The sequence below is a fragment of the Salmo salar genome, chromosome ssa12 (assembly GCF_905237065.1).
Source record: "Salmo salar chromosome ssa12, Ssal_v3.1, whole genome shotgun sequence".
Taxonomy (NCBI): Eukaryota; Metazoa; Chordata; class Actinopteri; order Salmoniformes; family Salmonidae; genus Salmo; species Salmo salar.
Window position 1 is genome coordinate 63,895,120 of NC_059453.1, and position 27,524 is coordinate 63,922,643.

The following is a 27,524-nucleotide window of genomic DNA, read 5'->3' on the forward strand; positions in this document are numbered from 1 at the left end:
AAATTAGATGATATTTGGATGAAACCAGATGAAGTTATGATGACCAAGGTAGGAAAAATGACTGTTGCTTCTACATTGCTAAAGTTTGATCATAAAGGTACTGGTCACCTCCCCAATGTCAAACACTTGGATTCAGGAGGTGGGATTATTAAGGGGGAAACAGGAGCCATTGCATGCATTTATCTAATCACTTTTTACCATTAGACTCAGAGAACCCAGGATCAGACTAAGATTAGAAAGCAAATCCTGGGAGATTTTGTAACTCTGTGGCCACGCACCCAAGGTTTCCATGGAATTGACCCGGGGGATTTCCCTGTTAATACTGAGTGTGATCTGGGCCTCCTCATTTCCTCAGACCCCTGTCCTGTCCTACTGGAAACTCTGTGCCAGTGGGCAGAGTGCACAGCATTACACAATAACATTATCAAGCAATGTCCTCAGTTAAAGTCCTCAGTCTCAAGTAAACCTTCACTTTGAGGTGACTATTCAGTCTTGAGGAAGAGTAAAAGAGAGAAGAAGAGGGAGATTGACATGAAAGTTTGATGGAGGTCTTTTTGTCCTTTTCGGGGTGACAAGGTGACAGTGGAATGTCCTCTCACAATCATGGCCTTTATTAAGAGGCACCTCTCCAGTCTCCATGTGGTTACTATGGGCTCTGTCTATGGATGACTATGTGGTGTCCTGATAAAGCTACAGATAGTATAGGCCAATATGCAGAGACATTAAGTAGCAGCAAACAGTGAGCAGGCATTCACAAATATTGTGTTGTTCCTGGAGGCTGTTGCAGTAGTGATAACCAAAAGATACCTGTGTTCTGGGATCTTTATGTATGTATGTGACTATTTAATGACAGATAAATCATCATCAGATAAATCATCAAATACTGAGAAATTTAATTTGTCAATTCAGCTCTCCATCTAACCAGATTGCTTGCTCTCTGGGCTGCCTCAGGAACCACAAGTACGCTTATGTAATGGTTGATCACTAAACCGTTCAATTGAAATCACACTGCTCAGTTTAGCTAAGACCCATCCGCCACTGAGCCCTCATTCTCCTGGGCTACAATACAAATAAAATAAAATACAATTTTATTCGACACATGCTTTGTAAACAACAGGTGCAGACTAACAGTGAAATGCTTACTTACGGGCCATTCCAACAATGCAGAGAGAAAGAAAATGGAGAAATAATAGAAAAGTAATAATAAGTAACAATCACTTGGCTATATACACGGGGTAGCAGTACCAAGTCGATGTGGAGGGGTATGAGGTATTTGAGATAGATACATATAACGCATATAGTAGTACATATAACTAGGAATAAAGTGATAGTACATATAACTAGGAATAGGCAACAGGATAGATAAACGGTAGCAGCAGCGTATGTGATGAGTCAAAAAATGTTAGTGCAAAAAGGGTCAGTGCAGATAGTCTGGGTATTTAACAAACTATTTAGCAGTCTTATGGCTTGGGGGTAGAAGCTGTTGAGGGTCCTGTTGGTTCCAGACTTGGTGCATCAGTATTGCTTGCCGTGCGGTAGCAGAGAGAACAGTCTATGACTTGAGTGGCTGGAGTCTTTGACAAATTTTAGGGCCTTCCTGACACCGCCTGGTATAGAGGTCCTGGATGGCAGTGAGCTCGGCCTCAGTGATATACTTGGCCATATGCACTACAATTTGTAGCGCCTTACGGTCAGATGCCAAGCCATATCAATCGGTGATGCAGCTACTCAAGATACTCTCAATGGTGCAGCTGTATAACTTTTTGAGGATCTGAGGGCCCATGCAAAATCTTTTCAGCCTCCTGAGGGGGAAGAGGCGTTGTCCTGCCCTCTTTACGACTGTGTTGGTGTGTGTGGACCAGGGGTGTCAAACTCATTCCATAGAGGGCCTAGTGTCTGCATATTTTAGTTTGTTCCTTTCAATTAACCTCTATGGGCTAGGTGGGACGCTTGCGTCCCACCTACTCAACAGCCAGTGTAATCCCGTGGCGCATTATTCAAATACCTCAAAAATGCAAAAACTTCAATTTTTCAAACATATGACTATTTTACACCATTTTAAAGACAAGACTCTCGTTAATCTAACCACACTGTCCGATTTCAAAAAGGCTTTACAACGAAAGCAAAACATTAGATTATGTCAGCAGAGTACCCAGCCAGAAATAATCAGACACCCATTTTTCAAGCTAGCATATAATGTCACATAAACCCAAACCACAGCTAAATGCAGCACTAACCTTTGATGATCTTCATCAGATGACAACCCTAGGACATTATGTTATACAATACATGCATGTTTTGTTCAATCAAGTTCATATTTATATCAAAAAAATGCTTTTTACATTAGCATGTGACTAGCATGTGACTAGCATTCCCACCGAACACTGCCGGTGAATTTACTAAATTACTCACGATAAACGTTCACAAAAAGCATAACAATTATTTTAAGAATTATAGATACAGAACTCCTCTATGCACTCGATATGTCCGATTTTAAAATAGCTTTTCGGTGAAAGCACATTTTGCAATATTCTCAGTAGATAGCCCGGCATCACAGGGCTAGCTATTTAGACACCCAGCAAGTTTAGCACTCACCAAAGTCAGATTTACTATAAGAAAAATTGTATTACCTTTGCTGTCTTCATCAGAATGCACTCCCAGGACTTCTACTTCAATAACAAATGTTGGTTTGGTCCCAAATAATCCATTGTTATATCCAAATAGCAGCGTTTTGTTCGTGCGTTCAAGACACTATCCGAAAGGGTAAATAAGGGTGACGAGCATGGTGCAATTCATGACAAAAAAATTCTAAATATTCCATTACCGTACTTCGAAGCATGTCAACCGCTGTTTAAAATCAATTTTTATGCCATTTTTCTCATTAAAAAAAGCGATAATATTCCGACCGGGAATCTGCGTTTAGGTAAACAGACGAAAGAAAATAAAGCATGGGGTCGACTCGGGCACGCGCCTAAGCCCATAGTACTCTGATCGGCCACTTGCCAAACGCGATAATGTGTTTCAGCCAGAGGCTGCCTCGATATCGTTCAGCTTTTTCCCGGGCTCTGAGAGCCTATGGGAGCCGTAGGAAGTGTCACGTTATAGCAAAGATCCTCAGTCTTCAATAAAAAGAGTCAAGATGAACAACAACTTGTCAGACAGGCCACTTCCTGCATGGAATCTTCTCAGGTTTTGGCCTGCCATATGAGTTCTGTTATACTCACAGACACCATTCAAACAGTTTTAGAAACTTTAGGGTGTTTTCTATCCAAAGCCAATAATTATATGCATATTCTAGTTACTGGGCAGGAGTAGTAACCAGATTAAATCGGGTACGTTTTTTATCCGGCTGTGTCAATACTGCCCCCTAGCCCTAACAGGTTTTTAAGCCCTAGGCAACCAGGTGTGGGGAGTTGCTTACTAAATAGTGATCTTAATTTATCAATCAAATACAAGGGAGGAGTGAAAACCCGCAGACACACGGCCCTTTGTGGAATGAGTTTGACACGTGGTGTGGACCATGATAGATACTTAATGATGTGGATACCGAGGAATTTTAAGCTCTAGACCCGCTCCACTACATGGGGGCGTGCTTGGCCCCTCCATTTCCTGTAGTCCATGGTCAGCTCCTTTGTCTTGTTGACGTTGTAGGAGAGGTTGTTATCCTGGCACCACACTGCCAGGTCTCTGACCTCCTCCCTATAGGCCTACCACCAATGTGTTATCAGCAAACTTAATGATGGTGTTGGAGTCATGCGCGGGCACACAGTCATCGGTGAAAGGGAGTACAGGAGGGGACTAAGCACACACCCTGGAGGGGCCCCCGTGTTGAGGGTCAGCATAGTGTATGTGTTATTGCCTACCCTTACCACCTGGGGGTGCCCCGTCAGGAAGTCCAGGATCCAGTTGCAGAGGGAGGTGTTCAGTCCCAGGGTCTTTAGCTTAGTGATTAGTTTGGAAGGCACTATGGTGCTGAACGCTGAGCTGTAGTCAATGAACATCATTCTCACATAGGTGTTCCTCTTGTCCAGGTGGGAGACAGCAGTGTGGAGTGCAATAGAGCATGCATCATCTGTGGATCTGTTGGGGCTCTATGCGAATTGGAGTTGGTCCAGGGTGTCTGGGATGATGGTGTTGATGTGAGTCATGACCAGCCTTTCAAAGCATTTAATTGCTACAGGCGTGAGTGCTACTGGGTGATAGTCATTTAGGCAGGTTAACTTGGCATTCTTGGGCAGAGGGACTAAGGTTTTTGTGCTTCCGAGTGGCGCAGCGGTCTAAGGCACTGCATCTCAGTGCCAGGGGCGTCACTACAGATCCTGGTTCAATTCCAGGCTGAATCACAACTGGCCGTGATTGGGCGTCCCATAGGGCGGTGCACATTTGGCCCAGCATCGTCCTGGTTTGGCCGGGGTAAATTAGTGTTTGTTCTTAACTGACTTGCCTAGTTAAATAATAAAATAAAAGGTGGCCTGCTAGAAACATGTGGCCTTGTGAATGTTAAACTAGCTAAAGGTCTTACTCACATTGGATACGGAGCGTGTGATCACACAATTGTCCAGAACAGCTGGTGCTCTCATGCATGGTTCAGTGTTACTTGCCTTGAAGCGAGCATAGAAGGCATTTAGCTCCACTGGTAGGCTCATGTCAATGGGCAGCTCGCGACTGGGTTTTCTTTTGTAATCCGTGATAGTTTGCAATCCCTGCCACATTCGTCGAGCGTCAGAGCATAGTAGCATTTGATCTTAGTCCTATATTTGCGTGTTGCCTGCTTGATGGATCAGAGGTCGTACTGGGACTTATTATAAGTGTCCAGATTAGTGTCCCATAGGGATGTTACGTTTGTCACCGGAGCTCTGAGGCATGCATCAAAATCGGTAAGCAGTTTGCTTCAAAACAGTGTGCTGATGCTTGTGTCACTTTATCAGAAGTACGTGATCAATTACGTCTGTTTTGTCGAACAACCACCTGATTGGTTTGGTACTGGTTTCAGTAGAAGACAAAAGGCTACCCTGTGCATGCTCTACAGTGTATGCGATGTCATCCATAATAGTTTGGCTGTTCTAAATTCTTTTGACCAGCAGGTTCCACTAGTGTACACTGTGTTGATCAAAGCCTTGAGTAATGAACCTATTTCCGACACAATTGGCTGGAAATACTCAATGCTTCAGGGATCAATTGAATCAATTGAATTTACTACAAGTGGACTGCAATCAAGTTGTGGAAACATCTCAACAATGATCAATGGAAACAGGATGCACCTTGAACGGAGCTCATCCAGTTTGTTCTCCAATGATTGTACGTTCGCCAATAGAAAGAAGGGTAGAGACAGTTTATTTACTCGCCAACGTAGTTTCATCAGGGTTCCAGCACATCAGCCTCTCTCTATTTCGTCTCTTCCTTTTCTAAGTCTCAGGGATTAGGGCCTGGTCCGGTTTGAGCTGTAGCACCGCCGACTCGTTGAAGTAGAAATATTCATTCAAAACGAGGTTAGTGATCGCTGTTCCGATGTCCAGAAGCTCTTTTCGGTCACAGGAAACGATGGTGGAAATATTATGTACAAAAAAAGTTACGATCAGCACAAAAACACACAAGCTCCACCCACATCAGACTGCCAGATGATAACTTCTGGTCATTTATGAGGGAAAATATTAACAACACCAAATCAGTATCTGTAAACACATGCCATGTGAGAGAGCTGCAGAGCAACGATATTCAGTGCATGTTCTGAGTCAGCAATGTGGCTGTGGTATCTTCATTACATAACTGTAAAGGTTTAGGATGGGCTGGGAGGGAAAAGCAGAGGAAAGAGCGATGTAAAAAGGATTAGGGAGGCTGGGGGGTAGAAAGAGGAAGGGGAGACACAGGGGAAAGACATAAAAAAGCAGCATAAGAGACAGGACAAAGATAGCGAGAAATGGTTGGGAGAACAAAGAGATTAAGGAGGAGTGTACAGAGCACATGAGGATGAGAGGAGAAACCAGGGGAAGGAGGGAGAGAAAATAGAGAGGTGAAGGAAAAAAGAAGGAGAGCAGGATAGTGTAAGGAGTGTGCCCACAGTTCAGGATCTGTGGTTGGTCAAGTGTCTCTGACCTGCTGCGTTGCATCTCCCCCTCTCTTCTCCTTTAACCACCCCCTCTCTCTCTCGCTCTGCGCCCAATCTCCTTCCCTCATCCCCAACCTTCACCTGCTTGCCCCTTCTCTCTCTTCTCACCCACTCTTATACCACATTTTCTTCTCCTTCTCTCCTCTTTTTTCTTTGACTTCCTACACTTTTAGTCTTTCATCTTTCCTTTCTCCCTCCCTTTGTCTTTCATTGTCCTTCCCCGTTTCCCCTTCACTGTCTATCCTTTCTTTCTTTCTCTGGAGAGGCAGTCTATCTCGACTCAGCTCCTGATCCTTTTCAGGCTGTATATAGCACAGTGGCGGGAGCTGGCATGGCCCACTTAGCTCTCCTCCTAGACAAAGTCAAGGAAACAAGCAGAAATATTCCTGTGTCCCGGCTGTTCCATAGTGACTTGGGGAGAGGGGGTGGCGGAGGCTGGGGATGGGGGGGGTAGAGCAGAGCCTGAGTGGGATGGAGGCTACCCAGCCGTCTGCCTGGGAAGGGAAGAAAGGGGACCACTGGGACTCCTGCCTGCCTGCAGAGAAATGGGATTGTGATTGAGTCTCACACAGTCAGTCCACCCACACTACACTGTAATAGAGTCACACCGACACACAGCACTGACTCTCACATACAGTACACTACAGCAACAACACCTTTCCCACTGTTTCGAATAGGCAGCCACTTTGCTTGGTTAGAAGAGCAGTACTCAATCAGTTAGATAATTAGAGAACATCCTTTAATGAGAAACACCCTCAGATGTCAATCATTCCCTGTGCAGAGTTGTCATAGGGCTTCAGGTTGGTAGTAGCCTACTGCATTGTAACTACAGGATATTCCTCCCTGGAGATTGCCCTAGTAATGTCATGAGAATGTAATAGACACAAACAGCTTTAATTGAGTGGGGATGAATGAGCTTCACACAGTCCACTTACACTACTTAAGTGATATGACACTATTTCAGGTCACTACCATTTGTACCATTAGCTTTAGCTCACATGTAGCCGCTACTGTAAGAGGCAGAGGATCCTTGTTAAACAAAATGTCACGGATGTCAGAAGTACCACAGATATTAGCATAGAATGACCCCAGGGACACAACCTATGCTCCTCACTCCTCACAAATCATGTTCACATATGGCCCTGGCACTTTCGTAATGTATTTCTCCAGATATTTCTCTATCTGCTCCAAAGCAGTTCTAGCACAGTGAAGAAAATTGACAGACCACACACAACTCTACAACACACATACTATATCTGTTAAATGAACATTGCTCCTTGGGAATGTTAGCTTACTGTTGGCTGAATTACCTCTCTTCTTATTTTCTCATGCCCAAAGTTTTACTCTGAATTACAATATACCAATGTGAGGGCTTTTGCATTGCAAACTCATCCTGCCACAGAACCAATTCAAAACAAAATAAATGTGTGTCCTCATACAGTATGCTCAGTTTTAAATAGAAATGGAACCAGATACAACGCTTCCCTGTGCTGACCTAGAAAAGTCTCTATCTCATTCTCTCTCTCCTCCTTCTCTCTCACACATAGGTACACACACCACACACAGACACAAACACACACACACCCTCCATCCTTCATCCTCTGATCCATGCATTGTGAGATCCTAAGCGAATATGTTATCAATACAATTACATTCTTTAAAATTATAAAATACGTATTTCATAAGGCCTTATTTTGTGGCCTAGTTTTACCCTAATGCCTGCTGTGGAGTTTTTCTGTTAATTGTCAGTGTTTCACTTAGAATTTTGGCCAAAGTGTGCCAGCCAGTGCAGTGTGATGTTGGATATCCCTACTCTGTAGTGATGGGTTGTTCGCAAATTTTTGCAAATTGATCAATATAAAAAAATAACAAATATTACATTTACATAAGTATTCAGAGTCTTCTTGGGTATGACGTTACAGGCTTGGCACACCTGTATTTGGGGAGTTTATCCCATTTGTCTCTGCATATTTTATTGAGCTCTGTCTGGTTGGATGGGGAGTGTTGCTGCACAGCTGTTTTCAGGTCAGGTCTCTCCAGGGATGTTCTATTGGGTTCAAGTCCGGGCTCTGGCTGGGCCACTCAAGGACATTCAGAGACTTGTCCCGAAGCCACTCCTACATTGTCTTGGCTGTGTGCTTAGGGTTGTTGTCCTGCTGGAAGGTGAACCTTCGCCCCAGTCTGAGGCCCTGAGCACTCTGGAGCAGGTTTTCATCAAGGATCTCTCTCTATACTTTGCTCCATTCATCTTTCCCTCGATCCTGACTAGTCTCCCAGTCCCTGCTGCTGAAAAACATCCCCACAGCATGATGCTGCCACCACCATGCTTCACCATAGGGATGGTGCCAGGTTTCCTCCACATGTGACGCTTGGCATTCAGGCTAAAGAGTTCAATTTTAGTTTCATCAGACCAGATAATCTTGATTCTCAGAGTCATTTAGGTGTCTTTTGGCAAATTCCAAGTGGCTGTCATGTGCCTTTTACTGAGGAGTGGCTTCCGTCTGGCCACAATACCATAAAGGCCTGATTGGTGGAGTGCTGCAGAGATGGTTGTCCTTCTGGAAGGTTCTCCCATCTCCACAGAGGAACTCTGGAGCTCTGTCAGAGTGAACATTGGGTTCTTGGTCACCTCCCTGACCATGGGCCTTCTCCCCCGATTGCTCAGTTTAGCCTCTAGGAAGAGTCTTGGTGGTTCCAAACTTCTTCCATTTAAGAATGATGGAGGCCACTGTGTTCTTGGGGACCTTCAGTCCCCATTTCAACCTCATGGCTTGGTTTTTGCTCTGGCATGCACTCTCAACCGTGGGGCTTTGTATAGACAGGTGTGTGCTTTTCCAAATCATGTCCAATCAATTGAATTTACCACAGATGGACTCCAATCAAGTTGTAGCAACGTCTCATGGATGGTCAATGGATACAGGATGCACCTGAGATCAATTTCAAGTCTCATAGCAAAGGATCTGAATACTTATGTAAATAAGGTATTTCTGTTTCTTATTGTTAACAAATTGGCAAATATTTCAAAATCCCTGTTTTTGCTTTGTCATTATGTGGTATTGTGTGTAGATTGATGAGGAAAAAAGGCCATAACGTGACAAAATATGGAAAAAGTCAAGGGGTTTGAATACTTTCCGAATGCACTGTATATACGTACATATCTAACCTCAATTACCTCGTACCCCTGCACATCAACTCGGTACTGGTACCCTGTGTAAATAGCCAATTTAATGTTACTCATTGTGTATTTATTATTACTTTCATTATTACGTATTATTATTTTGATTTTATTTCTCTATTTTCTTTCTCTTTGCATTGTTAGGAAGGGCCTATAAGTAAGCATTTCACTGTTACTCTTCATCTGTTATTTTACGAATCATGTAACGAATATAACATTTGATTTATTTTGATTTGCATGTCTGTTTGTGTGTATGCTTAACTTCTGTGTACGTGTGTATATGTGGGGGAATACATTAGCTAGATCTCCACGTGTGTGTTCCTGTCTACGACTATATATTTATAAAAGCCCCGAGAGACACACACACACACACACACACACACACACACACACACACACACACACACACACACACACACACACACACACACACACACACACACACACACACACACACACACACACACACACACACACACACCCCGATAGAGGCAGCCCTCTACACAGACACACACATACTCCTTACAGAATCCCAGTCTAACTAGAAAGAGAAGCACACGGTAGAATATTTACAGTACCAGAGCTCTCCTCTCCGGCATGGTCCTTCTAAATCTCCCTAAACACACATCACATTATGTACTGGGCCAGATACCCCAGGGAATAGGAACTAGGCTCACCACACTGATACTTCCCATGTCCTCCAGGTCAGAGTTTCCTGAGTGCACTATCTGGAATGTGATCTGTCAATACAGAAGCCATCAGACATTCAAACACAGGCAGATTTTGTTCCTGTTCTCTCTCTCTTTCTGATTTTTCATTTTGTTTTCTATCCATCGTTATTGACCATCATTGTTTGAATAGGTCATTCCCCTGAAGAATTTAAGAGGGGTTAAAGGAGGAGGCATTGATTGAGAAATCCAGTTGAACTCCCTCTTACTGTTTCCCTCTCACCAGCCGGCCGAGCATCGCCTTGGATACATAGGCCAATCTCTATGGCAACCACTGTTCTTCCCCCATCCGTGTAGGAGAATGAAAAGTCAGTAGATCAATGGAGGCCTACACACAGGCACCCCTGGATCCCCTTATCACCCATACTGGCCTTATCAAGATCACAACTGATCTATAGTTCTGGGAGGTTCCCTGACCTCACTCCCCTTCACACACAACCAACATGAAGATCACCATTATCCCACTAAAGCCTGCATCTAGCAACAAGTTATCAACAGCTCCATTTATCTTGTAATTAATTAACTGTTTTCACTTTGCAGGGGATAAAGGAATCATTATATGTCCAAGTACCATGAAATGTATTTCTGGAAGCAATGAAAATATTTCTCTCCAAATCTACATTAATTATGTCAGATTTGACTGTGTGACAGACCTGGGATAACTATAGTTAGATGCTTTGTGGAAAGTAACTGTTTTTTGGGCGGAACAAATATTTACATTAGAGGTGACTACAACTATTTCAATACAGATCCCAGTAACTACTTTTTCAAACTATTTCAATACAGATCTGAGAAAGTGACTACTTTTTAAAACTATTTTAATACAGATCTGAGAAAGCAACTACTTAAAATATATATTTGAATACAGATCTCAGGAAGTGTCTACTTTTCAGAAGCTATTGGATATGCTGCCTTCAATTAATGGCAGGGCTGCATCTAGAACTGCATGTTGCAGATAGAAATATGATGCATAGAGCACACACAATGTCCTATAATATTTAAATCTATCTGACAATAGATCATATTTGATCTACACAATACATTTCTGTAAATGTCCATTCTCCTGAACAGGTGCATATAATCAAGTCAAACCAATCAACCAATGATATTGTGTACAGATAAGTATAAATAAGTTGTGACACTATAAAACAAAGAAATTATCACTGACAGTGTTGCAGCAACACTGACAATTTTGATTCTGTGGACCCATATAGACACTGGAATAGTGTAAAGCCTTATTATTTATTTAACAAAACACCATACATATTTCATAAGGCCTTATTTTGAGGGCCTCGTTTATCCCACATGGAGCCCCACAGTGGAGGTATCATAATACCCATAAAACCTAGCGGTCAGACAGGGAAATGGTTCCAATTGTTTTTCCATAATTTATTTTTCCCACTGGAGATTTTAGAAACACTTAAAATAAGGGCTGGGTTTTGTGTAGGCTTACCCTGGCGTGAAGTTTTGATAACCATGTAAATCTCTCTCGGACATGGTGACTTATCAATACATGACTTATAAATATATATGTTTCTATCTATACTGAACAAAAATATAAACGCTAAAGGTGTTTGTCCTATGTTTCATGAGCTGAAATAAAATATCCCAGAAATGTCCATCTGCACAAAAAGCTTATTTCTCTCAAATGTTGTGTACAAATTTGTTAACATCCCTGTTAGTGAGCATTTCTCCTTTGCCAAGATAATCCATCCATCCAAGCTGGTTAAACAGCATGATCATTACACAAGTTCATCTTGTGCTGGGGACAATAAAAGGCCACTCTAAAGTGTACTGTTTGGTCAAACAACACAATGCCACAGATGTCTCAAGTTTTGAGGGAGCGTGCAATTGGCATGCTGACTGCAGGAATGTCCACTAGAGCTCTTGGCAGAGAATTGAATGTTAATTTCTCTACCATAAGCTGCCTCCAACGTTATTTTAGAGAATTTACAGCCTCACAACTGCAGACCGCGTGTAACAACGCCAGCCCAGGACATCCACTTCCAGCTTCTTCACCTTCGGGATTGTCTGAGACCAGCCACCCAGACAGCTGATGAAACTGAGGAGTATTTCTTTCTTTAATAACGCCTTTTTGTGGGCAAAAACGAATTATGCAGTGGCGCAGACATTGGTTGGGCCTGGGAGGGCATAGGTCCACCCATTTGGGAACCAGGCCCACCAATGTCCGCGCCGCTGCCCCAGTCATGTGAAATCCATATATTAGGGCCTAATGAATTTATTTCAATTGACTGATTTCCTTATATGAACTGTAACTCAGTAAAATCATTAAAATTGTTGCATGTTGCATTTACATTTTTGTTCAGTATACTCTCAGATTCGAAAATGCTAATTAGCATCAAAGTAGACATGATGCAAAACTACGAAATCTCTATCTGACACCTTTGCTAACAGGTATTTAAAACTTGCATAAGACAGTTCACATAATTCTCAATTTTAAGAAATGTAGCCAATTTATTCATTACTACATTTAGCTAATAATCCAGAGATTTTAACCTTGGATTTTCAGCTTTTTTGCAGTTTTGTAACCCTATCTGCAAGTCACATTATGCTGGTTTGCAAAGTGATGTGTAATTCCTATTGGAATCCAGCCAGAGTTAGATTATCCAACAGTTGGAATTTTATTAACCTGCATTCGGAACAAGTGTCAGGATGTATAACATTGTGAGGAGACTACCTGAGCCATGTAAACTGGAACAAACATTTCAGTAACGGATGCAAAGAAAATCTAACTAACTGATTGTATTAGTTTAGAAAAATGTATGTTATTTATATTTGCGTAGCATAAGATTAATCAATCAATAAATGTACATGCACAAACAGAGATAAACAAACAATTAAAAAACATCTACCTCCAATAGAGCCAATAGAGCCTGCTAGGAAATATAATAATGATAGGTGTGATTTTGGTTCAAGTGATGTGTATAAGTTTCAGGCCCCTCTACCACAGAGGGTAAAACTAGGCTCTCAAAATAAGGCCTTATGAAATATTAGTATTGTTATAAAAATGATACTTTTTTGATAACATATTCATTTGGGTTCCTGGATCCTTCCACAGCATTACAAGGCTTCGTTGACACAATGACTTATCAATGACCCAAGCCCAGCTCAGTTAATCCCTACCATTGTGACGCTGAGTTGTCATAATCTCTTAGCAAATGTACATTATACGAAGGGTGTTGGTAGACACAATGTAAGTAACCTAATTTAAGTCCCTCTAACTGCCCTGAATGCCTCTGCTGATCCTACAGCTATTGTATGCGGCAATCATGTGCCTATGAACCAGATTTATACTGTTAGCACTGAGGCGGTGTGCCCTAGTAGGAAGTCCACTGTGTGCAGCTTACTCTGCACTAACATAAATAAAATGAGCATATCTACTTCTGCTAAGCTTTGCAGTAAAGCAAGGAAAACAAGTAAGCATCCCAGAAAAGTACTCAAAATAGCCCACGTTAACATATGTAGCTTAAGAAACAAGGTTCATGAAATCAATAATTTGCTAGTAACAGATGACATTCATATTCTGACTATCTCTGAAACTCACTTAGATAATACCTTTGATTGTACTGTACAGTGGTAGCAATGCAAGGTTATAACATTTACAGAAAAGACAGAAATGCCAATGGTGGCGGTGTTGCTGTTTATATTCAGAACCACATTCCTGTAAAGCTTAGAGAGGATCTCATGTTAAATACTGTTGAAGTAATAGGTTCATCTGCCTCACCTAAAGCCCATTCTTGTAGGAAGCTGCTATAGACCACCAAGTGCTAACAGTCAGTATCTGGATAACACGAGTGAAATGCTTGATAATGTATGTGATATCAACAGAGGTATATTTTCTGGGTGATTTAAATATTGACTGGCTTTGATCAAGCTGCCCACTCAAGAAAAAGCTTCAAACTGTAACCAGTGCCTGCAACCTGGTTCAGGTTACCAGTCAACCTACCAGGGTAGTAAAAAATTGCACAGGAATGAAATCATCAACATGTATTGATCACATGTTTACTAATGCTGCAGAAATTTGCTTGAAATCAGTATCCAGATCCATTGGATGTAGTGATCACAATATAGTAACCAAAGGCTGGGCCTAATATAGTGTATAAGAGGTCATACAATAAGTTTTGTAGTGATTCATTTGTTGTTGATGTAAGGAATATTTGTTGGTCCGTGGTGTGTAATGAGGAGCAAACAGATGCTGCACTTGACTTAACATTATGAAATTGCTACAATACTACAATATGAATTAGCTAATGGCAATTACTGTTTATAATTAATCACATCACTTGGTGAGCTCACCATTGATCGAAATAATTGAGTAAAACACTTTCTAGAAATTGAAAGTAATCCGACGATCGGTAGTTTGTGCACGCCGCCATGCTTGTTTTTTTTCTCGCATCAACCAAAGATAATAAGAGGAGACAAGATGAGTTTGGTCTGTTTATACTATGCATGTTGAAGGGGGTGTGTCATATATGATCATCCACTTCCCTTCATTTATTTCGGAAAGTTTACCCGAAAAATGAGTGAACCATTCCTGCACCTCATTATAACATCTTTGGTCTGGCAGATTACGTGACACCCAGAATGCACTGTGTAATGTCAACAAACATGGCGCCACACATAGATGGCAAATAGCTTAGCTCATTATAATCAGTACAACCTTCAAAAACGTATTTTACACACATCATCGGTGCCCATTACAATATATGCAATAATCAGAATGCATTATTTGTCACCAGTAATTGAAAACATGTGAATAAAACTGTAAAGACATTATGCTCCATACAAACTGTATGCGCCTACAGTAGAAATGACTACACAGAAAATAAAGAACTTACTTTGATAGGAAAGCACACATGTCCAAAGTTATTATGTGTAAGGAAAACAACAAGGAAGGCAAAGTGAGCACCAGCAAGACAATTCTCCAGTTCTTGTAATACTGCGCAAATATATGCATACTTGATCTGCACAAACATGAGTGAAGTGCAGTGGGTTCTCCTGGAAGAGAGAAGTTTATCCAGCTCAGTAAAGCCTCAAACATAAATTGTCCGCAACACTGAAATGGACTACTTCTATGTGAATTCATGAGGAGGCGGAACACACCTTAATTCAAACTGTTGTTAGAAAATACAACTTGTTAGAAAATAATTTGAAATTGACAAGTTGAAACATAGCCTATAGATAATTAGCAGGCAGCGCGTGTTAACTGTCCTGTTGCGTAATAATCACATTTTGGAACAGTGAGTGCATTCTGACATCACGTGCATAAAACAACTCACGCTGGGGCGACCATTAGAGATATTTGGAACTCACATGTGAAAAGGTTAAGCCTACTAGAAAGTTTGGGTCCCCCGGCCTGGGGAGAAGCAAAAGTAATTCCACTACCTAAGAATAGTAAAGCCCCCTTTACTGGCTCAAATAGCCAACCAATCAGCCTGTTACCAACTATTAGAACATTTTGGAAAAAAAATTGTTTGACCAGATACAATGCTTTTTTTATAGTAAACAAATTGACAACCGACTTCCAGCACGCTTGTAGGGAAAAACATTCAACAAGCACACCACTTACACAACTGACGGATGATTGGCTGAGAGAAATTAATGATACAAATATTGTGGGGGCTGTTTTGTTAGACTTCAGTATGGCTTTTGACCTAATCGATCATAGTCTGCTGCTGGAAAAACGTATGCGTTATGGCTTTACACCCCCTTCTATATTGTGGATAAAGAGTTACCTGTCTAACAGAACACAGAGGGTGTTCTTTAATGGAAGCCTCTCCAACATAATCCAGGTAGAATCAGGAATTCCCCAGGGCAGCTGTCTAGGCTCCTTACTTTTTTCAATCTGTAGTGTGACGACCCTCCCACTCTGTCTGCCGTATTCTCTCTCTTTGCTCTTGTTTCCTTATTAGGATGCCGGTGGGCGGAATTGGGAGGGTCGTCAGCTACATGGGAAACACCTGGGCCCGGGTGTGTCCCAGGATAAATGGACCTCTTCCACATTGATTGGGGAGACTCTCTCCATGCATACACCTTTATTTGATTTCTGTTGTGGTAGTTTTGTGGCTTTTTGGTTGTTTGCTTTGGCACCCTTCAACACCCTGCATTATTACATTTATGCATGCAAAACACTCCCTTACACTACTAATTACTGACTACACACACCATTGTTTATTGTTCTTAGTTTACTTTAGTTAATAAATATATATTTTGATATTGCTTGTCTCCACATTGTCTCCCTTTTGTTGCGAACTCTGAGCCGGTTCGTAACAGTAGCAACTACATGCTACTGGCATTGAGTAAAGCCAGTGTGTCTATGTATGTGGCTGACTCAACACTATACACTTCAGCTACTACAGCAACTGAAATGACTGCAACCCTTAACAAACTTCTTAAGCCTAGGTGTCCCGCTAGCGGGACAAATTCCGGTGAAACTGGAGGATTTAAATAATTTAAATAAATAATCATAAACATTAAGGATATTAAACATGTAGGTACATACAAGTGTCTTATATCGGTTGAAAGCTTAAATTATTGTTAATCTAACTGCACTGTCCGATTTACAGTAGCTATTACAGCAAAAGCAAGCCATGCGATTGTTTGAGGACGGCGCCTCACGTAAAAATATTTTTCCACCGGCACAGGTTTCAGAAATTCACAAATAGCGATTAAATATTCACTTACTTTTTGAAAATCTTCCTCTGATTTGTCACCCAAAGGGTCCCAGCTATAACATGTAGTGCAGTTTTATTAGATAAAATCCTTTCTTTATATCCCAAAAAGTCTGTTTAGTTGGCGCCATCGATTTGAGTAATCCACTCGTTCAACATGCAGAGAAAGGAATCCAAAAATATACCACTAAACTTTGTTTCAACAAGTCAAAATACATTTCTATTTACTCCTCAGATACCCTAAAATGTAATCAAACTATAATATTTCTTACGGAAAGAAGTATGTTCAATAGGAAACCGATTTTAGCACCTTTTAAACCATTCTTCATGGTGTGCGCAAACATGAATTTTCAAGACTGTGTCCCTGTACTAAAACTGATCTTTCTTATTCGTTTTGGACGTTACAAGCCTGAAACCTTGAACATAGACTGCTGACACCCTATGGAAGCCATAGGAATTGCATCCTGGGAGCAGGAATTGAGAACGCCCTTATACTTGCCTTTGTAAGAGCATGGTCTCTCAACAACAACAAAAATATGGTTGGTTTTTCTTTGGATTTTCTCCTACCATATCTATTGTGTTATATTCTCATACATTATTTTAACATTTCTACAAACTTCAAAGTAGTTTCTTTCCAATGGTAACAATTATATGCATATCCTGGCTTCAGTGCCTGAGCAACAGGCAGTTTACTTTGGGCACGTCAGTCAGGCGGAAATTGAGAAAAAAAGGGGCCTAGCCCTCAAAGAGCTGCAGTTAGTTACAGAGTGGGTGGCAAGGAATAAGTTAGTCCTAAACATTTCTAAATCCAAAAGCATTGTATTTGGGGCAAATCATTCACTAAACCCTAAACCTCAACTAAATCTTGTAATAAATCATGTGGAAATTGAGCAAGTTGAGGTGACTAAACTGCTTGGAGTAACCCTGGATTGTAAACTGTCATGGTCAAAACATATTGATACAACAGTAGCTAAGATGGGGAGAAGTCTGTCCATCATAAAGCGCTGCTCTACCTTCTTAACAGCAATATCAACAAGGCAGGTCTTACAGGCCCTAGTTTTGTCGCACCTGGACTACTGTTCAGTCGTGAGGTCAGGTGCCATAAAAAAGGACCTTCTATGTGCATAGAGAGCTAACATTAATAATATGCCTGCCAATATCTCCTGGCTCAAAGTGGAAGAGAGACTGACTTCATCACTACTTGTATTTGTGAGAGGTATTGACATGTTGAATGCACCGACCTGTCTGTTTGAACTACTGGCGCACAGCTCGGACACCCATGCATAACCCACAAGACATGCTACAAGAGGTCTCTTCACAGTCCCCAAGTCCAGAACAGACTATGGGAGGCGCACAGTACTACATAGAGCCCTGACTACATAGAACTCCATTCCACATCAAGTAACTGATGCAAGCAGTAAGATTAGATTAAAAATACAGATAAAAATACACATTATGGAACAGCAGGGACTGTGAAGCAACACAAACATAGGCACAGACACATGCAGGCACATACATGATAACATATGCACTATACACACACGTACACATGGATTTTGTATTGTAGATATGTGGTAGTGGTGGCCTGAGTGCACACAGTGTGTTATGAAATCTGTGAATGTATTGTAATGTTTTTTTAAATTGTATAACTGACTTAATTTTGCTGAACCCCAGGAAGAGTAGCTGCTGCCTTGGCGGCAGCTAATGGGGAACCGTAATAAATACTAATAAATACAAATTGAATTGGTGAAATGTAAAAATGTATGACATTTTACATGTTTTAAATTTAGCAGATGGTCTTATCCAGAGCAACTTACAGTTAGTGCATTCATCTTAAGATAGCTAGGTGGGACAACCACATATCACAGTCATAGTAAGTACTTCTTTACACAATAAAGTAGTTATCATTAAAGTCAGAGCTAGTAAAAATTATTTATATTTTTTATAATAAAAATAATAATCAATACAAGTCAAGTGAATGGGTTAGTTCACCAAATGCATTTTGAAAAGTATCTTAAATACAGTCATGGGTGGTAATTTTACAGTTTCCTAGAAAGCACTCTGGGAAATATTTGAATGAGGCTTTACACGAAGCAGTGTGTTCATTTAAAACTTTTCCGGTGCCTATTTGGGTCCAGACTCCACACTTTGAGTGTTGATTTAACACTCTCAGTGTTAATTATTATTATTTGTAATTTTTTTAACACAAAAATGTGTGTTATCATAAGTCCATGTCCCAGGCCATTTGCTTGTAGTTCCATATACACTTAGTGTACAAAACATTAGGAACACCTTCCTAATATTGAGTTGCACTCCCTTTTGCCCTCAGAACAGATTCAATTCGTCGGGGCATGGACTCTACAAGGTGTCGAAACCGTTCTATGGGTATGCTGGCCCATGTTGACTTCAATGCTTCCCACAGTTTTGTCAAGTTCGATGGATGTCTTGGTGGTGGACCAATCTTGATACACACGGAAACTGTTGAGCAATAAAAACCCAGCAGCGTTGTAGTTCTTGACACACTCAAACCGTTGAGCCTGGCACCTACTACCATACCCAGTTCAAAGGCACTTAAATATTTAGACTTGTTGACATTAACAAGGGATCATAGCTTTCACCTGGATTCATCTGGTCTGTCTATGTCATGGAAAGAGCAGGTGTTCCTAATGTTTTGTACACTTGCCTCAATGCTAAATGGAAAGATAAGTTTGATATAATTCCATGGTTTCATTCTGTGCTTATCTTTTCCATTCATTTGGGAATGAGTGATATACCTGAACCCACATAACTGACTGTTCAGTCTTCTGTATGTGTGTGTTTGTCTAAGAGCAGAGGCCATAGAGAGAGACCCATCTGGATAGCAGCAGGTTTCCCTCTCACCCATCTGTCTTTACGCCTGCTCTGCTCTCTCACTCACTCACTGACTCTGCTATTTTCCAGTCAGGTGTGGCTGTAAATGCTGTTCTGCTCTACCTAACTCTGGTTGGCTTTCCATTTGCACTTTAGGAACACTGCTTAGTGAAAGGGAAAAAACATCATCAACAAAAATCTACTGTATATTGCTGCCAACTGAATTTGACAGAATGTAAGTGAAAACTGGAGAATTTATATTTATATTGTGCCTATACATAGCTAGGAGAGTATGAGAAATTACTGAAAGTATGAGAGAATTGCTATAGTCAGTTGCTGTAGTCTAAAAGCAACTGGAGTCTAACAGCACAATGGATGATAATAAAATCAGTCCACAATAAAGCTTTATTTAATCTAAAGTGTCTGCACCAGAAACATGACTCCCTGCAGCTTTACGCTAAGTCTACTATCTTGGGTCGTCGCAAGTTACCACAGCCACAAATGGCTAACCCCTGCCTATTTCTACAATTTATCAACTTAAAATATGATTTTAAACCTAACCCTAACATTGACCCTAACCTTAACCACGCTGACAACCATATGCCTAACCCCAATCTTAAATTAAGACCAAAAAGCACATTTTTGTTTTCATGAATTTGAATGATATATCCAATTTTGACATTGTGGATGTGGTAACAACCATGATCTTGTGGTAATTTAACATTTTTGCTTATTACTCCTCCATGGAGATTTCCGGTGTTGGGTTGTGTATCAGTTTCATGTAATTACAGCTGCCAGGCTGGCAACCACTGCAACACTATCCCCAACATGGCTGCCACACCTCTCTGGGTGATAGCAGGGAGGGACAGCAGGAAAAAAGAGAGGTAAAAAGGGAAAAGCAAGAGGAGAAATATTGTGTGATTTCAATATGCATCCATTCAGCCTTGTCTGCCACAACACACCATGTGATCTTCCCCATCCGCAGCACAGAACAGAACCGAACAGAAAGAGGCAGAGTGCTGTTATTCTAAAATAACATTCTGCTCAGTGGTCATCCACTGGAGCAGAGTATCTGTCCTTGACAATAATGGCTGAGGGGATGGCTGCCGTTTTACGGGCTCCTAACAAACTGTGCTATTTTGTTAGTTTTTTCGCATTGTTTGTAACTTATTTTGTACTTCATTTTGCTGCTCCCGTCTCTTATGACTGGAAAGAGCTTCTAGATATCAGAACAGCGATTACTCACCTCGAACTGGACGAAGATTTTTTCTTAAATGAGTCCGACACGAAGGATATACTGCTTTCCCAAGACTAGGCCCAAATCCCCATCATTCACGCGGAGGAAAAGACAGAAATACAGGGGGCGGAGATCGGGATGACTTCTGAGAATTCGGCAGCGAGTGGGTAACCCACCTCTACCATCTGTTCTATTGGCCAACATGCAACCACTGGAATATAAACTGGATGATCTCCGTTGGAGATTATCCTACGAACGGGAGACTTAAAACTGTAAAATCAAATGTTTCACCGAGTTATGGCTGAACGACGACACGGATAATATAGAGATGGCTGGGTTTTCCATGCATCGGCAGGACATAACATCTACGTCTGTTAAGGCGAGGGGTGAGGGTGTTTGACTATTTGTCAAGAACAGCTGGTGCGCAATGTCTAATATTAAAGAAGTCTGAGGTATTACTCGCCTGAGGTAGAGTTCCTCATGATAAGCTGTAGACCACACTATCTACCAAGAGAGTTTTCATCTATATTATACGTAGCCATCTATTTACCACCACAAACCGATGCTGGCACTAAGACCGCACTCAATGAGCTATATAAGGCCCTAAGCAAACAAGAAAATGCTCATCCAGAAGCGGCGCTCCTAGTGGCTGGGGACTTTAACACAGGCAAACTTAAATCTGTTTTACCTCATTTCTACCAGCATGTCACATGTGCAACCAGATAAAAAAACACCTCTAGAACACCTTTACTCCACAGAGACGCACACAAATCTCTCCCTTGTCCTCCATTTGGCAAATCTGACCATAATTCTATCCTCCTGATTCCTGCTTACAAATAAAATAAAATAAAATGGTATTGTCACATGCACTGAATACAAGGTGAGGTGTAGACCTTACCTTGAAATGCTTACATGCAAGCCCTTAACCAACAATGCAGTTCAAGAAATAGAGTTAAGAAAATATTAAATAAATAAAGTAAAGTAAAAAAAATTATATTAAAAGTAACACAAGAAAATGACACAGCAATAACGAGGCTATATACACGGGGAACCGTTACCGAGTCAATGTGCGGGGTACAGGCTAGTCGAGGTAATTTGTAAAGTGACTATGCTTAGATAATAAACAGCGAGTAGCAGCAGTGAAAAGCAAAGAGGGGGGTCAATGTAGATAGCCCAGGTGGCCATTTGATTAATTGTTCAGCAGTCTTATGGCTTGGGGGTAGAAGCTGTTAAGGAGCCTTTTGGTCCTAGACTTAGTGCTCTGGTACCATTTGCCGTGCGGTAGCAGAGAGAACAGTCTATGACTTGGGTGACTGGAGTCTTTGACAATTTTTGGGGCTTCCTCTCATATCGCCTAGTATATAGGTCCTGGATGTCAGGAAGCTTGGTCCCAGTGATGTACTGAGCCGTACGCACTACCCTCTGGGCAGCTCGATCTGGGTACCTATGCCAAATCTTTTCAGTATACTGAGGGGGAAAAGGTGTTGTCGTAACCTCTTCATGACTGTCTTGGTGGGTTTGGACCATGATAGTTCGTTGGTGATGCTGACACCAAGGAACTTGAAACTCTGGACCCGCTCCACTTTAGTCCCGTCAATGTTAATGGGAGCTTGTTCGGTCCTCCTTTTCCTATAGTCCACGATCAGCATCTTTGTCTTGCTCACATTGAGAGAGAGAGGTTGTTCTGGCACCACACTGCCAGGTCTCTGACCTCCTCCCTATAGGCTGTCTCATTGTTGTCAGTGATCAGGCCAACCACTGTGGTGTCATCAGCAAACTTAATGATGGTGTTGGAGTCGTGCTTGGCCATGCAGTCGTGGGTGAACAGGGAGTACAGGAGGGGACTGAGCACGCACCCCTGAGAGGCCCCAGTGTTGAGGATCAGCGTGGCAGATGTGTTGTTGCCTGGCCTTACCACCTGGGGGTGGCCAGTCAGGAAGTCCAGGATCCAGTTGCAGAGGGAGCTGTTGATGTCCCAGGGTCTTTAGCTTAGTGATGAGCTTTGTGGGCGCTATGGTGTTGAACTCTGAGCTGTAGTCAATGAACAGCATTCTCACATAGGTGTTCCTTTTGTCCAGGTGGGAAAGGGCAGTGTGGAGTGTGATTGAGATTGTGTAATCTGGGGATCTGTATGCGAATTGAAGTGGGTCTAGGGTTTCTGGCATGATGGTGTTGATGTGAGCCATGACCAGCCTTTTAATGCACTTCATGGCTACTGACGTGAGTGCTACGCGGCGGTAATCATTTAGGCAGGTTACCTTCGCTTTCTTGGGCACAGGGACTATGGTGGTCTGTTTGAAACATGCAGGTATTACAGACTTGGACAGGGAGAGGTTGAAAATGTCAGTGAAGACACTTGCCAGTTGGTCTGCACATACTTTGAGTACCCGTCCTGGTAATCCATCTGGCCCCACGGCTTTGTGAATGTTGACCTTTTTAAAGGTCTTTTATGGTTGCTTGCCTCGAAGCGAGCATAAAATTATTATTATTAATAAGAATTAACACTGAGACTGTTGAACCAACAATGAAAGTGTGCAGTCTGTGGACCCATATAGACATTGGTTAAATGAACACACTGCTTAGTGTAAAGCTTAGTGCTGACTTCAATAAGCTGGTTGGTGATTCTGTCATGTTCTTGTATGTAGGTGGCAGGAAGTCAGGCACAGGAGAAACCAAGTTGGTTAACATGGAGTATTTAATAACAAAACCAACTCCAAAACCAAATGACAAAATAAATGGGTAAAATTACCCGTCGCACCCCGATACACAAACCCACATAACATAACATCAAAAACAATCACCGACAAGGACATGAGGGGAAACAGAGGGTTAAATACACAACATGATTAATTGGATTGGAAACAGGTGTGTAGGAAGACAAGACAAAACCAATGGAAAATGAAAAACTGATCGATGATGGCTAGAAGACCGGTGACGTCGATCGCCGAGCACCAACCGAGCAAGGAGGGGCACTGACTTCGGCAGAAGTCGTGACAGTACCCCCCCGACGCGCGCCTCTAGCAGCGAGTCGACACCGGCCTCGGGGACGACCCGGAGGACGAGGTGCAGGGCAATCCGGATGGAGCCGATGGAACTCTCTAAGCAGGGAAGGATCTAACACATCCTCCACCGGAACCCAGCATCTCTCCTCCGGACTGTACCCATCCCAGTCCACAAGGTACTGAAGACCCCTCGCACGACGTCTCGAATCCAGGATGGATCAAACGGAGTACGCCGGGGTCCCCTCAATATCCAGAGGGGGCGGAGGAACCTCCCACACCTCAGCCTCTTGGAGCGGACCAGCCACCACCGGCCTGAGGAGAGAGACATGGAACGAGGGGTTAATGCGGTAATAGGAAGGGAGCTTTAACCTATAACATACCTCGTTCACTCTCCTCAGGACTTTAAACGGCCCCACAAACCGCGGACCCAGCTTCTGGTAGGGCAGGCGGAGGGGCAGGTATCTGGTTGAGAGCCAGACCCTGTCCCCCGGTGCGAACACCGGGGCCTCACTGCGGTGATGGTCTGCGCCCACTTTCTTGCACCGCACGGTGCGCTGAAGGCGGACATGAGCAGCGTCCCAGGTTTCCTCCGCGTGCCGGAACCAGTCGTCCACCGCAGGAGCCTCGGTCTGACTCTGATGCCAAGGGGACAGAACCGGCTGATACCCCAACACACACTGAAAGGGAGAGAGGTTAGTGGAGGAGTGGCGGAGCGAGTTCTGAGCCATCTCTGCCCAGGGCACAAACTCCGCCCGCCTCCCAGGCCGGTCCTGGCAATAAGACCTCAGAAACCTACTCACATTCTGGTTAACTCTCTCCACCTGCCCGTTACTCTCAGGGTGAAAACCCGAGGTAAGACTGACGGAGACCACCAGACGTTCCATGAACGCCCTCCAGACCCTAGAAGTGAACTGGGGACCCCGATCAGACACTATATCGTCAGGCACCCCGAAGTGCCGAAAGACATGGTTAACAGAGCCTCCGCCGTCAGTAGGGCCGTAGGGAGACCGGGCAAAGGGAGGAGACGACAGGACTTAGAAAACCGATCCACAACGACCAGGATCGTGGTGTTACCTTGTGAAGGTGGAAGATCAGTTATAAAATCCACCGACAAGTGCGACCACGGCCGTTGTGGAACGGGTAAGGGTTGTAACTTACCCCTGGGTAGATGTCTAGGAGCCTTACACTGAGCGCACACTGAGCAGGAGGAAACATAAACCCTCACGTCTTTAGCTAAAGTGGGCCACCAGTACCTCCCACTAAGACAGCGCATCGTCCGATCAATCCCAGGATGACCAGAGGAGGGTGACATGTGGGCCCAGTAGATCAATCGATCGCGGACAGCAGACGGAACGTACCGACGTCCAGCTGGACACTCAGGGGGAACGGGCTCTGCATGTGACGCCTGTTCAATGTCCACGTCCAGTTCCCACACTACCGGCGCCACCAAGCAAGAAGCCGGAATTATGGGAGTGGGATCCATGGACCGCTCCTCTGTGTCATACAGCCTGGACAATGCATCTGCCTTAACGTCCTGGGAACCTGGTCTGTAGGAGAGGGTAAACACAAAACGGGTGAAAAACATGGCCCACCTTGCCTGGCGAGGATTCAGTCTCCTCGCTTCCCGGATGTACTCCAGATTGCGGTGGTCAGTCCAGATGAGAAAAGGGTGTTTAGCCCCCTCAAGCCAATGTCTCCACACCTTCAAAGCCTTGACGACAGCCAACAGCTCCCGGTCCCCCACATCATAGTTTCGCTCCGCCGGGCTGAGCTTCTTGGAAAAGAAGGCACAGGGGCGGAGCTTAGAGGACATACCCGAGCGCTGAGAGAGCACAGCTCCTATCCCAGCCTCAGATGCGTCCACCTCCACTATGAATTGCAAAGACGGATCCGGATGACCCAACACAGGAACCGAGGTAAACAGAGCCTTCAGTTTCCTAAAAGCCCTGTCCGCCCCAGCCGACCACTGCAAACGCACCGGACCCCCTTTCAATAGTGAGGTAATGGGAGCAGCTACCTGACCAAAACCCCGGATAAACCTCCGGTAGTAATTTGCAAACCCTAAAAATCGCTGCACCTCCTTCACCGTGGTTGGAGTCGGCCAATTACGCACGGCTGCAATGCAGTCACTCTCCATCTCCACTCCTGACGTAGATATGCGATACCCTAAGAAGGAGACGGACTGTTGAAAAACAGGCATTTCTCAGCCTTGACATACAGGTCATGCTCCAAGAGGCGACCAAGTACTCTGCGCACCAGGGACACATGCTCAGCGCGTGTAGCGGAGTATATCAGAATGTCATCGATATATACCACTACACCCTGCCCATGCAGGTCCCTGAAAATCTCGTCTACAAAAGATTGGAAGACTGATGGAGCATTTTTCAACCCATATGGCATGACGAGGTACTCATAATGCCCTGAGGTGGTACTAAATGCTGTTTTCCACTCGTCCCCCTCTCAGATACGCACCAGATTGTACGCACTCCTGAGATCCAGTTTAGTGAAGAAGTGCGCCACGTGCATTAACTCAATCACCGTGGCGATCTGAGTTAGTGGGTAACTGTATCCCACCATGATTTTATTTAAACCTCGATAATCAATGCACGGGCGCAGACCTCCATCCTTCTTCTTCACAAAAAAGAAACTCGAGGAGACGGGTGAAATGGAGGACCTAATGTACCCCTGACGCAGGGATTTGGAGATATATGTCTCCATAGCCACCGTCTCCGCTTGCGACAGGGGATACATGTGACTCTTGGGAAGTGCAGCGTCTACCATGAGATTTATCGCACAATCCCCCTGTCGATGGGGTGGTAATTGAGTCGCCTTCCTTTTACAGAAGGCGAGAGCCAAATCGGCATATTCGGGGGGAATGCGCACGGTGGAGACCTGGTCTGGACTTTCAACCGTAGTAGCACCAATGGAAACCCCTACACACCTACCTGAGCACTCTTGCGACCACCCCGTGAGAGCCCTCTGTGGCCAAGAAAAAGTGGGGTTATGACTAGTTAACCAAGGTAGACCCAGCACCACAGGATACGCAGGAGTATCAATAAGGAAAAGTCTCATCTTTTCCTTGTGACCCCCCTGTGTCACCATACTCAAAGGAGCTGTGGCCTCCTTAATCAACCCTGACCCTAATGGTCGACTATCTAAGGAGTGAACGGGGGAAGGCACATCTACGGGTACAATGGGGATCCCTAAACTACAAGCAAGAGCTTGATCAATGAAATTCCCAGCTGCGCCTGAATCTACTAGCACCTTATGCTGGGAACGCGAGGAAAAATCAGGAAAAGTAACAGACACAAATATATGTGCCACAGAGGGCTCTGGATGAGAATGGTGCCCACTCACCTGGGGTGGCGCCAGAGCGCTCTGCCTGTTACCTCGATTCCCAGAGGAACCCACCCGGCACCGACCAGCAGTGTGTCCTCTGCGGCCACCCATGGTGCACGAGCGGGAACCCCCTCCAGTCTCCCTATGCCCCCTCCCTCCTAATTCCATGGGAAGAGGAGAGGGGGTGCAGGAGGATGGAACCACCAGACCTCGATCTAGACGTCCGCGAGCAGCCAGCAGGTTGTCCAGCTGGATGGACAGATCCACCAGCTGGTCGAAGGTGAGGGTGGTGTCTCTGCAGGCCAGCTCCCGACGGACGTCCTCATGCAGACTGCAGCGGTAATGGTCAATCAGGGCCCTGTGATTCCATCCCGTACCGGCTGCCAGGGTCCTGA

At 43.6% G+C, this 27,524-nt stretch overlaps 1 protein-coding gene across 1 annotated transcript in view; it reads right to left on the reverse strand.

Annotated features, from left to right (window-relative positions):
- Positions 1 to 27,524, reverse strand: part of LOC106565586 (potassium voltage-gated channel subfamily B member 1) — a 90,338-nt gene that overhangs the window by 38,003 nt on the left and 24,811 nt on the right. The window lies entirely within an intron of this gene.